The sequence below is a fragment of the Saccopteryx bilineata genome, chromosome 7 (assembly GCF_036850765.1).
Source record: "Saccopteryx bilineata isolate mSacBil1 chromosome 7, mSacBil1_pri_phased_curated, whole genome shotgun sequence".
NCBI classification, from domain to species: domain Eukaryota; kingdom Metazoa; phylum Chordata; class Mammalia; order Chiroptera; family Emballonuridae; genus Saccopteryx; species Saccopteryx bilineata.
Window position 1 is genome coordinate 97,741,348 of NC_089496.1, and position 13,682 is coordinate 97,755,029.

Genomic DNA, 13,682 nt, shown 5'->3' on the forward strand with positions numbered 1-13,682 from the left:
GGGGCGAGGCCCCGGGGGCCGGGGCCCTGGGAGGCGACGCCGCTGCCGCGGCTTTCCTGGGTGCCGTCGCCGGGAGGGCTGGGCCCTCGGACCTGGCTCTCCGCGCGGGGACCGCAGCCAGGCGCCGCGGGCAAGCCGGCCGGCTCTGACAGCGACTGGGGCCGGGCCTGCGGTGGCGGAGGGCGGCCGGGACAGCGCCCGGGCGAGGGCGAGGGCGCGGGCCGGGGGCGTCCGGCGGACGGTCCCGTGCCGCTCGGCCCCCGGAGCCGGCGGGGCCAGGCTGCCGGGAGACCCCGGGGCGCCGGGAGGCGTGTGAATGGTTGCCCGGGTTCCCGGCCGGCGCGGCGGTGCGGGGTGGGGTCTTCCTCGCCCCCTCCCCAGAGCCCGCCGCGCTCTGCTCGCCTGCTCTCCCGGCGGCCGGGAGTGGGGAGGAGGGTTCGGGCGTGTAGCGGGTGAAGAGTTGTAGCCATCCGACACTGCCCTGTGGGGCAAGCCTGACGGCAGCCTCTTTCGCGGTAGCTTTTAGGGATAGAGGAAAAGTACTCTCTACTCAACCCCCTCCCGCCCCAGCTCAACGCTGGAAGCTTCAGGGCTAAACGATTTTCCCCCAGCCCCTCGGTATCCATTGTTTTGTACCATCCTCCTCCCCCGCCCCGAGCCTAAGTAGAAGAATAAGAACTCCAAACCATTAATTGCCCCCCGCCCCCCGTCAGCAGCGGGGTTGTGTTATTGTGGATTTACAAACAGGTGGAATGAATACCGATTCAGGAGCTGGAAAGATCGTTTTGTGCGTGTGTGTATGTGTTTTAAGCTTTCAGCCCTCACAGTTGTTGATTTGATTTTCTTGTCTATCTGTTGCTTTGTATCATAATGCGAGTGATGAGAATAAAAGAGGAAGCAATGTTTTGCAACCTACCCAAAGAAATGTTTTCTAAGTCCCTGGGGATGCTGAAGCAAAAGTGGGTTGCAGATGTGGTATGTGCCTCCATCAGAACTACCAGCAGTCTATAAGCTTACACTTGGACATTTTAAAAATACATTTCTTAAATGTCCGCAGCTTCTAGTATCTACTCAGAGGGATTATTGCATGCAAAACTTATTTTTGTTTATGTTTTTCAGAATCCTAGGGTACACTTGTGTAACCAAGTATCTTTGAATCTAAATGAAAACAACCCTGAAAAATTTTCTTGATTTTAAAGACCTCATTTTATTAGTGTACTGATCTCTACGACTTCCCCCTTTGTGCCATAGGACTATTACTTTGTATTTGAAGAGACTTAGCTATTGGATACAATTTGGAACTATAGTTCAAGTGTTGAGGTATTTCATTGTGGCAGTGACACGAATTTTGAGGAATAAAGTGTGTAAATGACCATTTCCTTATATATAGGGCTTAGACTGAATATAAGCCGTTGAATACTTGTTTGGGCATAAGGTACATTTTAATGCTTTTATTTAATTATGAATATACATTTGAAAAATAGACCACAGACAAATAAATAAAGGCTTTGTCTTAAGTTTTGTAACTTTCAAATGGCTTAAATGTAATATAAAGCTAACATGTAAAATTATAATATTCTTTTTTCCAATTTTATTGAGAAATAATTGGCATACATCACTGTATAGGTTCAAGGCATATAGCATGCTGGTTATATATATATATATAAATATAAATGGTTATTACAATAGCTTTAGGTAACATCCATCTTCTCATATAGATACAATAAAAAGAGAAGAAGGAAAACAAGGATACATTTTTAGGATTTACTTTCTTAACTTTCCTGTATATTATATAGCAGTGTTAGCTATAGTCATCATGTTGTACATTTCTAGTATTTATTGTATATGTAAAAATGGAAATTTGTACCTTTTGACCACCTTTCTCCCACTCCTTCTCACCCCATTCTTCACCTCATAACCATGTCTCATCTCTTTTTTTATTAGGATTTTGTTTTGTTTGTATTTTTAGATTCCACATCTAAGTGAGTCTTTCATACAGTATTTGTCTTTCTCTGATTTATTTCATTTAGCTTAATGCCTTCAAGGTCAATCTGTGTTGTCCCAAATGATAGGAATTCCTTGTAAAACTGTATTCTTGAAATGCCAGTTTTGAGGTATGGACCTCGCCTATCTCTAAGATTACTACTTTTTCCTCAGACCTGGTGTGTTCAGTTTTTTAAGAAACAACTACATTTACGTCAGGTTAGCATTTGTTATCTGATCTCATTGTCAGTACTCTTTTCAAGCGTTTTACCTTTTCTCTTATTTCTTAGAAATTATTATGGTTAAAGAGTGATATTAAGAGCTACATTAACAGCTTGCAGCTGGATAATTTTTTAATTTTTAAACTACCATATTCAGAAAGTTTATCAGAGCTGTGTTTTGATGATCGTAGCAAGCAAGAGTCATACAGCAACTGTGGACCACAAACCAGTCAGAAATTAAGACATTTCACATTTGAAAGGAACAGCAAAATTATAATTTTTTTTTGTTACACTTGCTGGAATTATGTTTTTTAAATAGTGCTATTTCTTTAGTGTCTTTGGTCAGGGCTTGTTGCATGTTCAGAGAGACATAAACTGTAGTTCTCTGTAGAATACTTCCAAAAATGCTTCCTGAATAGCTGCTGGTATATTTTTTGCCTTGATTTATCGGTGTCGATTGTGTGCGAAGGGTGAATAAAATTGGAATTCTTTATTATCCAGGCAGTTAATTGCTGTTATATTTGTTTTGAAGATATGCCGGATTATCAATATCTGTTGTGTAGTTTAATATTTCTGTAGGACTTATGCTCCTTAAACAATTTAAATAATTCTCAGATTTTTTTCTAGTAAAAAGATCATTTAAATATAAAAATAATCTGTTGTGTTTTGATTAAAATATATACTCTAACCTGTATGTGCAGATATAAGGATTAATATTTTTGGAGGTTGAAGATTAAATGAAAGTATATCTTTAGAATTTAGTTTACTATATCATTCATGTTTCATTCATGAATCAGTGCTTATAACAACTAACTAACAAAACCAAGACAGCCCCCCCCTCAAACAATAAAAAACAACCAAACAAATCGATCCACAAGACCTTCAGTGAATTCTGAGGTTTGTAGGTTGGCCTTGGTGGAAGTGTTCTTGAATTAGTTTATAAAATATCAATTAGGAAAGAAATTTTAGATATAAAATAAACACTTTGACATCTCCTAATAAGACTAATAGGAAATGGGTAAATATTTTGTTACAGATAAGTTAAATATTATAGAAATTGGCTGTATTTTAGCAGAAGAATGATAAATATTTTTATGTGGTACTTGAGAAGTGAGTACAGCAAATATGAAATAGATTGCTATTTTTGTTTAGTGTTAGACTTATATTTTATGCATTATATGTATAAAATAATTATATGTATTAGGCATATTATAATTTAAGGCTAAATTGTTCATACATACACATGCATAAAATTTGTTATTTTGTTATTCCTGCCTTTGGAATTTTGGTTTTGTCTACTTGTTACATTGCGTCTATGTATGCCCTTTTGATGCCCTTTAGATCTTTCTAGAAATATTTTATTTGTTCATATAGTTGTTAAAAATTTTTATTTTCCTACCTCTGTCTAAATTGACTTTTAAAATCTGGAAAATGTGTAAGTTACAAGGTAACCTATGATGTACTTGACCATGACATAGAGTTCTGAAGTAAAACTGTCAATCAGTAGGTTGAGAGGAATATGCATAAGTCTGAGAAACTGAGTTATGTTTTAAAATATGTAGTTGCATTATTTTAAAGTAAACTAATGTTTATTGTCTTTATTGGGTATTTCCCCTCTGGTTTACAACTTTTAGCAAACCAAAGTTCTAACACATGAAAAAAGTATTCTAATTACAAAGTGATTTCAGATATTTGTGGTGTTGGTAACATATGCTTTTTGAGAAAATATTACATTCCTATTATCAAGATTTAAAAGAATATTTAGATTTCACACTGTGTATATCTCATTGCAACTTCTCTAAAGTTCACTAGTTGCAAAAAAGTAGTGCATACTCTAAAAGGCAAAGGTTCTTTTATTGGAAAGAGTGAACATATTACTTGAAGGTAAAACAGTAAGGAGACCTTTATTTGGAGTCAGACGCGCTACCGTTGCGCCACGAGGTCCTTGAGACCTTTATTTGTCCCTATGTGAAATGAACTTGAAAGGTTTTTACAAAGTATTTGGTGTGTGTCTTCTAGTGTTTATAACACTGTGAACACTCACAATTTAAGCACTTTTTTTGCCCTCAGTTACTATTTATAAATCCTACAATTTTAATTTAGTAACGTTATAGTTGACAAAGATAAATCTTTTAGTTTTTCTAATGTCTTGGAGTTAAAGTGGAAATGATTTGTTCTGATACTGGTAATGCTTAGAATTTGGAGTAAATTTCATCAGTTAAATTAGGGCTTTCTCAGTTTCATGTCATACACCACTCCTGGCTTTTAAGACTTTCACAGTTTTGCACATAGTCTTTATGTTAACTTTAAAATTTTGTCCCATGAATAATAGTTCTTACTACAGTTTCATATTCACTAGTGTCATAGACCTTCTACTGAGTGCCATGCATGTCTCACTTGCTGAGGATACAAAGATAAATACTGTGTTTCCTGTGCTCAATAAGTTCAATTTGTTGCATAAGCTGGGCAGATCAGTAGTTAGTTGTTTTAGTGTGACAAGTGTTTTGATAGCAGTATACACTGATGAATTCAGATAAGTTAAGACTCAGAATGTAAAACCAGCACTGCTTACTGGAGGACTGGGCTTGAACTGTTGAGGAATAAGTAGGTAAGAAGAGGTTAAAAAAGGCATAGACATTAGAGATGTTAAAGTTCGTTTACAATTTGGGTTCTATGTATGACCTAATATTTTAGGTGACACAGCTTTCATGAAAGCTCCTATTTTTAGAAACTGTTATTTCTTGTGTGCTTAATTTAATTTGGGTCTTGAACTGTAGATCTGTATTCATGTTGGGGAGCTGCTCCGAATTATTACTTAAACTTAATAAAGTATGTATTTCATTAATATTTTAATTATAAGGAGAACATAGCCTGATGTAAAATAATTCCCAGGCTTACAACATGAATAATGATAATATGTTCCAAAATTTAAATTAAATATCTTTTTTCTCAGTATTTATGCGTCACGTCACCGGTAACATTTATGAATTTCTTTAGAACTCATGGTAGGATTTTATTCTACATTTTAAATTTGCTGTTCCGAGAATTAAAAACAATCTCTTTCCAAACTTATTTAAAAGTGCCCCCCCCCCCACTTTTTTTATTAGCTAGGTCAGACTGTGATCAGTAGTTATATCCTGGTAGATGTCTTTTTATGGTCTTACATGATTTAGAAATTTTCTCAACTTGAATATTAAGTAGTTTTTCATATAGTATAAATAATACTTTTTAAAGGGCTCAGTGAGGCTTTCTTTGCCATCCTGAGCTCCATCCCTCACAAAGTACTCTCGTTGCTCATTTTAAAACATTCTCATGTTGCTTTTCTTTTGGTTTTGATACTTTATTTTCATTTATTGAAAGTAGAGATATTTCTTTAAAAATTTTTTGCATTTTAGCAATTATCTTATAAATATTATAAAACCTCATTTATCTCAAGGTTATTCATTAGGAAACTAAAACTTTCTGGTGTCATCCTGGGATAAAACCCAATACATTGTTTCCATGGCTAACCTAATTGCCGTTCAGCCTTCAATATCTCATCCTTGGAGAGGCCCTTCTCTGGTCCCTAGTTAGATTCTTTTACTTAAAGGTCCCTTAGCACCTGTGCTTTCTTTTTTATTCCACTCATCATTTTTTGTAATGATGTATTTAATGTCTGTCGTTTTGCTAGACTGTAAATTTCATGATGAGCATTGTGTATGTCTATCTTTACTATTTCTCTAGTATACAGTGTCTAGACCTTGGCTTGTAGGCTCCTAATGGAAAATTAGTTAAAATTAATAGTCTTGAGCTCCAAAACGAACAGCCCACTAAAAAGGACAAAGAGGTGTCATTACTCTTAAACATAGTTTCTGCTCTTAGAAACTCTCAGGACTGAATTCAGGGCTTTTCTCTTATAATGTACAACTAAAAAAAGTTTGGTAACCAAATGTAAAGAGGGTTGGGATAATCTTAGAGGTCATAAGACAGTTGAAAATAAGAACAGAGGGAAAACAGTTAAAAAGCAGATAGAAGATTTAAAAATAGTTTAAGGCAGCTTAATGTTGTGATAAACATAGAGATTTATTGCTTTTGGTAAATTTTGTTAAAGATGACACAAGACAATATATTGTATTTCAGAAAGGTTTCTATCTAAAATGTACTGTTTAAAAGTTTTAATGTGGCCCTGGTCGGTTGGCTCAGTGGTAGAGCGTCAGCCCGGCATGTGGAAGTCCCGGGTTCGAATTCCGGCCAGGGCACATAGGAGAAGCGCCCATCTTTCTCCACCTTTCCCCCTCTCCTTCCTCTCTATCTCTCTCTTCCTCTCCTATAGCCAAGGCTCCATTGGAGCAAAGTTGGCCCAGGTGCTGAGGATGGCTCCATGACCTCTGCCTCAGGCGCTGGAAAGCTCCAGTTGCAATGGAGCAACGCCCCAGATGGGCAGAGCATGACCCCTGGTGAGCATACCGGGTGGATCCTGGTTGGGCGCATGTGGGAGTATGTCTGGGTGCCTCCCCACTTCTCATTTCGGAGAAATACACACACAAAAAAGTTTTAATGTGTTACGCTTTTGTTAGTGGAAAATGATGTGCTTAATGAGGTGAAATATAGTAGGCACCTTAAGTAAAAATGAGTAAAATTAACTAGAAGCAGATAATTATCTGACAATACAGAATTAGTGCACTATAATATTATGATCTTATAATTTGCAGAAGTAGATTTTATACCTAACATATGTTCTTTGTTTACTTAGCTGTGAAATATGTAAAATTGAGTAACAACATGTTTTTCTTCAACAGTTTTGAATGAAAACATACCTGTTGCAATGATAAGACAAATGACATATTTTTGCAACTTTTATTCTGTGGAAGAGAATAAGCTTAATCTCTTGGCATTTCTTGGTAACCTAGACTGGAAAAATTAGATTGGAGGTCATAATTTTTTGCTAGAAGTATGTGTAGTCTAGTAACAGATTAGGTGACCTGAAATAGATTATAGTTAATTCAATTTTGTTTTATACAGTGTGTCCGTAAAGTCATGGTGCACTTTTGACCAGTCACAGGAAAGCAACAAAAGACGATAGAAATGTGAAATCTGCACCAAATAAAAGGAAAACTCTCCCAGTCTCATACCTGTTCAGTGCAGTTCGATGTGGGTTCATGCACAGATTTTTTAGGGCTCCTTAGGTAGCTATCTTGTATAGCCTCTACAGACTTGTCACTGACTGATGGCCTACCAGAACGGGGTTTCTCCACCAAACTGCTGGTTTCCTTCAACTGCTTATCCCACCGAGTAATGTTATTCCTATGTGGTGGCGCTTTGTTATAAACGTGCCGATATTCACGTTGCACTTTGGTCACGGTTCGAATTTAGCTAGCGAGCCACAGAACACACTGAACTTTCCTTTGTACTGTCCACATCTCGACCGGCATGGCCATGGGCTGCTCCTCTGTGTACACGTTGTTACGTCATCATCTGCGCGTGTGCACATGCTGCCACATCATCCTACAGAAACTGGGAGGGTTTTCCTTTTATTTGGTGCAGACTTCATATTTCTATCGTCTTTTGTTGCTTTCCTGTGACCAGTCAAAAGTGCACCATGACTTTACGGATACACTGTATATCTTCTGAGATAAAATTTCGTTATTATTTTGGTTCAGATAAATTGCATTTTATCTTGATATTGTAATCTATTGAATTCTGTTACTATAAAATTAGAACTAATTATTTCTTATTTTGTTGGTAAAACAATTGCTGGTTTATGTACGTTAATTACAGTTTTAAACTCATAGAAATAGGATGCTTATATACTAGGCAGCTTTAAAATAGTAAGGTTTTATGATTTAATCTTCAATCTATTTATTTCTGCACTTTGGACGTAGTGATTTGAAATTCTTAATACTAGAAATATGGCCTAGTTTCAGAACACCCACTGAGCAACTGTGGGAACTCAGCATGCTAAATGACTTGTAGTGCTGCAGTATTTTTTAATTTTCCCTACCTTCTGTTACATAATAGCTTATAGTAGTACACACTGAACATGAGTATTTGGACAATAACAAAGTTTATTGAAGGCCCAAAATATGTGAGATTGTATATATTAGGCTTTGTGTTGGGCTCTATGGGCCTAACTATAATCAAATATAATGATGGCCAGTGACTGAATGAATGACATAAATCAGGTGGTAATAGTTTAGGCATGAAAAGCAAGAATTGTTTTGGGGCTTAAAAATAGTGGTTTAAAAACTGGAAACTTCTGAAACAAAATTTTTTAAAAAATTTATATATTATTTTAGAGAGAGAGGAAGGTGGGGGGGAGAGAGAAACATTGATTTGTTGTTCCATGTATTTATGCATTCATTGGTTGACTCTTGTATGTGCCCTGACCAGGAATCAAACTGGCAACCGTGGCACATCAGGATGATGCCCCAACCAACTGAGCTACCCAGTCAGGGCAGAAAGAATTTCTCAATTCTATTAAAATTTATTAAAATTTAAAAAGTAACTCTGATATAAACATTTCTATGATGATTGTGTATATGATTTAAAATTTTCAGTGGAGATAATTGTAAACTTCTCCCCTAGAATGTTGTGCAACATTGTCAGTTTATGAGAATCAGCTAATGAAACTTTAGAAACAACTCTAAAGAATGAAATCTACTAGTTGATATACATTGTTCAGGAAAATATGTTTGTAAAGACATTTGATAAAACAAACTTCTGATTTTGTTAATTAAAAAAGAGACTGAGCTGATCTGCACTAATTGTAGTATATGCAAATGGATATTAGAGTTAAATGTTTCAGGTTAAGGATTTTTATGATATGAAAAAGGAAGGACTTAATAAATTTGCTTTAAAAGTCAGCTATGTAATTCTTCTAAAGTTAGCTCTGAAAGTAATGCCTTAATACATGACTAATTATTCATATACAAAAATATAAAAAACAGCCTTTTCTCAACTGGAACTCAGTTATACTTGACATTTTCATATATCTGTGTGTGTGTAAAAACCGATATAATAATAATAATAATAATAATAATAATAATAATAATGGTCCTGGAGCAAGATCTGGAAGATTTTTTGTGTCATCAAAGAAAGTTGAAGTTATATTTAATATAATTGAAGTTTTGCTATATTTTTATTCTCAAATTTTTTGAAAATTGCTAATCCACAAATGGTAGATGCATGTGTAAAAATAAAAACAATTTCTTAATTAGTGTATGTCTTTCCTGACTATATACCATTATCCAATTTTTTAAACTAATAATTTGATAATATTTGAGTTACTCCTGAGATTAATTAAAATTAAATTTAGCCAGTTTTTTTTTCCTTTTTGGCATAATGTAAGTAACCTATCACTTGCTATCTGCAAATTACATAATTTACATCTTTATGATGTAAGAATTTTTCTTACATCAAAGTTTCTGTAAACTATGTGGGAATTATATTTTGAGATTACAGTCATAAGATAGTAGGTGGTACATACTAGTTGCAAATGGTTGGGTTTTATGTGTTAAATTACAAAAAGCAATAAAATGTCTTTTTATATATACTCAAAAATATAAACAAAGGCTGCATTTATTTAAGTAGCTTTTGATGTAATAATTTAAGTTAATTTGGGACTGGCTGCTCAATATATTTCTTTTGATTTTATATGAGAAATAATTTTTCCTTTGGTATATTTAAAAAAATTAATACAGAAGTAAGTGAGATATAAATCCTATTTTTACAATTGTCAAGATAAGTAGATGAATAATTAGTTGAGCATATGGTCCATGTCTAAATAGTTTCAAAAAGTGAGAAAGGCTATTTGTTTTATGGTAATGGCTACTTATTAAATACTAATTCTTAAGTACCTACCTTGAGACCACACACTCCTCTAATCATCTTACATGTAGTACATTTATTTTTGTTTATATTTTTCTGACAGCTTCTGATAAATAGTTTCTAGAGTGAGTAATGGAAAGGATCAGATAAAACGTAGTGAAGGAATGTGTAGGTTTATACAAATAAAAATGAAGCAGTTAAGTGTAATTAATTTTTAGCTTAAAAGTGCTGACAGTCATTTGTTTAAGTTGAAAATAATTTATTGAACACTATAGTCATGTTAGTGTGAATAACTTAAGATAGCATTTACACTTTTTCTCTTTTGCCCTACACTGATAGGTAACCAATATATTGATTTATTGCCAATTTGCCCTTGGTAAATGAAGAGTAAAGTATATTTTGGGAATACTTAGGTTGTGTGTGACATGTTTTTAATTCCTTGCCAAGAAAGACAGTTTAAGCACTATTCAGAGGCAACTCTTTTTTGGGGAGTGTTTGTGTGGTATAAGAGATTTTCAGATAATGTTTGGTCAAGTATATTTGCTATTATATCTTAAGTTATATTGAGACGTTAATTGCCCCTGCCTAACCCCTACCTTTTATTTTGAAACTTTACTGGAGAATTGTGCAATTTATGTATATGATGAGCTGAAGTGTTGTACAAGAGAGCTGTAATTCCAATTATGGCTTATATAGTGAGTTGAGTAAACAAGAATTTTCAGTTTTTTACTTAAAACTTTTGTTTGCCCAGAATCAAAATTATAGTACGTATATAAGTCTTATGATTTTTCATAAGAAGGAACACAGATTTCCTGAAAAACTCTCATGTATTTGCTGTTGTATAAAATAAATTAACTCTGTCTTCCTCTATGTCAGTCCAAACTACTTCATCTTGCCTCCTCACCAAAGGGGGAATAAAGTTGAATGAATGAATTTGAAAGTGCTATGAGTTGTACACTCTTGACATAATTCTTTTTTTTTTTTAAGAGTTTTTTTTCCTTTAAAAAATTTTTTTTTAATTTTATTCATTTTAGAGAGGAGAGAGAGAGGGAGAGAGAGAGAGACAGAGAGAGGAGAGAGAGACAGGGGAGAGGAGCTGGAAGCATCAACTCCCATATGTGCCTTGACCAGGCAAGCCCAGGGTTTCGAACCGGTGACCTCAGCATTTCCAGGTCGACGCTTTATACACTGTGCCACCACAGGTCAGGCTCTTGACATAATTCTAATAAACAGATTAGTATTTTTCTTCACAGACAGCTATTTCTTTAGCCTCCATGAAAACTACTCTTACCTCAGATTTACTTAATGCTGCTTAAGGATGTGTTTTTTTCTTTTTTTCCTATGTGAACAATAATGTTCCCTTGAGCATGTTAATTTAGGGTGTTTTTTTGATCTTTGGTCTTCCAGTTTTTTGTTTGTTTGTTTGTGTTTTCAAGTGAGAGGATGGGAGATAGATAGACTCCCGCATGCACCCCAACCAGGATCCATTTGGCAACCCCATCTAGGGCTGATGCTGGAATCAGTAGAGCTATTTTTAGCACCTGAGGCTGAGTCAGTTGCACCAACTGAGCTATCCTCAGTGCCTGGGGCCAGTGCTCCCACCTATGGAGCCACTGGATGCGGGAGGGAAGGAGAGAGACAAAGGGGAGAAGGAAGGGGAGAGAAGCAGATAGTCACTTCTCTTGTGTGCCCTGATTCGAGATCAAACCCGGGATGTCCATATTCTGGGCTGATGCTCTATCCACTGAGCCAGCTGTCTAGGGCCAGGTCTTTTTGTTTTGAGGATTCCTTTTTAACTCCTGAACTATGCAAATACATAGTTTATGTAGTTTGGAGTGGAGACAGTTTATTTTTGTTCTTGAAGCTACAATAGAATAAAGAGTGTTTCAGATCTTTATAAAAAAAAAAAAGGAAAAAGCAAATGAAATCTTGCTATTTTTAGGTAGTCATATCAAAATCTGAATGATTTATAAATAATTTAAAGTGGAGTATAGGGAAACTATCATGAGACAAGGTTTTCATCTATTTATTGTTCGATGGTCTTCTTTCAACAAGCATTTATTGAGCAAATACTGTGTGCTTAATAAAAAGTTCATAATATTTTTTAATTTGTTGATACTTTATAGAGTAAAAATTGCTTCTTTAGTAAGGAGTCTGCCTTCTTGTTAGGGCAGATAAAGCCGTGTTAACAAGTTATATTTATAATTCTTTTACTAACGGTACTGCTATATATGTGTTAGGCGTTATTTCTAAGTACCAGGGTACAACTGTGAAAGGGAGGGTGTCTATTTTCCCATTAGTTTAGACGAGATCGGGCGCGTTCAGGGTGGTATGGCCGTAGATTATTTTCCCATTAGTTTAAATGAAGGACTCAGACAACTAACCTGGCAAATATAAGACAATGGGATACATACCCTGATAAGGGACAGTTTAAAGTGGGATCATGGAGGAGGGGCTATTCAGAAAGGCTTCCTAGACCTCTGAGCTGAGATCTGAAGAATATAAGAATTTACTCAGTGAAGAATTGTAAACCTATGTTTCTGGCGGAAGGAAATAGCTTTTGTCAAGTCAATGGACAGAGATAGGAGGACCTGCTGTGGGTTCTGAACATTCATGTGACTAGGGTGCAAAGTGGGAAATATCAGTTGTGGCAGGAGAAGAAGTAAGCTGGGGCCAGATCTTGAAAGGCTGAGTAATTACTGTTAAGAATTTTGGATTTTATCCTGAGGGCTATGTTTGTGGGGGCCACCCACTCACTCGTCCCCCCAGTCTTTTAAATGGGAGAGCAACCCAATTTGATGTATTTGAATGATCACTAATTACAATGTAGTGATTAAGGTTAGGAACAGGATGGGGGAGTGGATGTGGTAAGACCAGTTACAAAGCTATTAGAGGAAATTCGGTATATCCTGGAGCAGGGTAGTGACAGTGAGAATGAAGAGAAGTTGGAGTGAGGAGAAATTTGGAGAGAAGAATGGATAAGATTTGGTAATTTTAGGATGTGAGAGTTGAAGGAGAGATAGGAGTCAGGATGACTCCAGGGTTCTTGACCCCCCTCCTACCCTTTTTAGTTGATTTCTCCATAGCTGTTATCTTTTTAAAAAAGTCTTTACTAATACCCCCAACCTCCACGACTAGTTTTAGTGCCTTCTCTTTGTGCTGCAGCAGTTCTTTGCCTTTTCCATTTGTTCATAAGCTTGCAGTCCAGAACTGTGTCTCATTGCATACTTAGCACCTTGAACAGTGCGTGACACTGGGTATTAAATAAAATGTTGACTGAATGAAAATAGTTTTTATACTTATAAAAACTTAAATATATATAATTGGAGAAAAAATTGGTTTTCTGAAATACCAGTATCCAAAAACTTGGTTTGTAACTTCAGTGGATCATATCAGTCCAGATACTTTTAAATATCTCTTATAAAAACAATGTACATTATAATTCAAATCTGAAGTGCTGGATATAGTTAGTTCTTCATGGGCTATCATGGGCTAATGTAAGTGGGCTTTGATACTATGTTGATGTCCCCTGTATTATGCATTCAGATTTTCATTATAAATATTTTTAATTACCTTTATTCTTTCTCAGTTTAAAAGTCAACATAACCAAATTAGCACTGTTAGAATATTTTTGTTTCAAAATGAAAATAGTTTTTTATTTTATTTGTATCC

General features: G+C 35.8%; 1 protein-coding gene across 4 annotated transcripts in view; it reads left to right on the forward strand.

The window, feature by feature from the left end:
• Window positions 1-13,682, forward strand: part of SHOC2 (SHOC2 leucine rich repeat scaffold protein) — an 89,886-nt gene that overhangs the window by 1,008 nt on the left and 75,196 nt on the right. Inside the window, exon 1 of one of the 4 annotated variants that reach the window (XM_066239101.1) lies at window positions 11,069-11,212. The exons of the other annotated variants lie outside the window; for them this stretch is intronic. The gene's annotated coding sequence lies outside the window, so the exon portion shown is untranslated. Of the gene's footprint in view, window positions 1-11,068; window positions 11,213-13,682 lie in introns of those variants that run through there. 4 annotated transcript variants of the gene reach the window in all.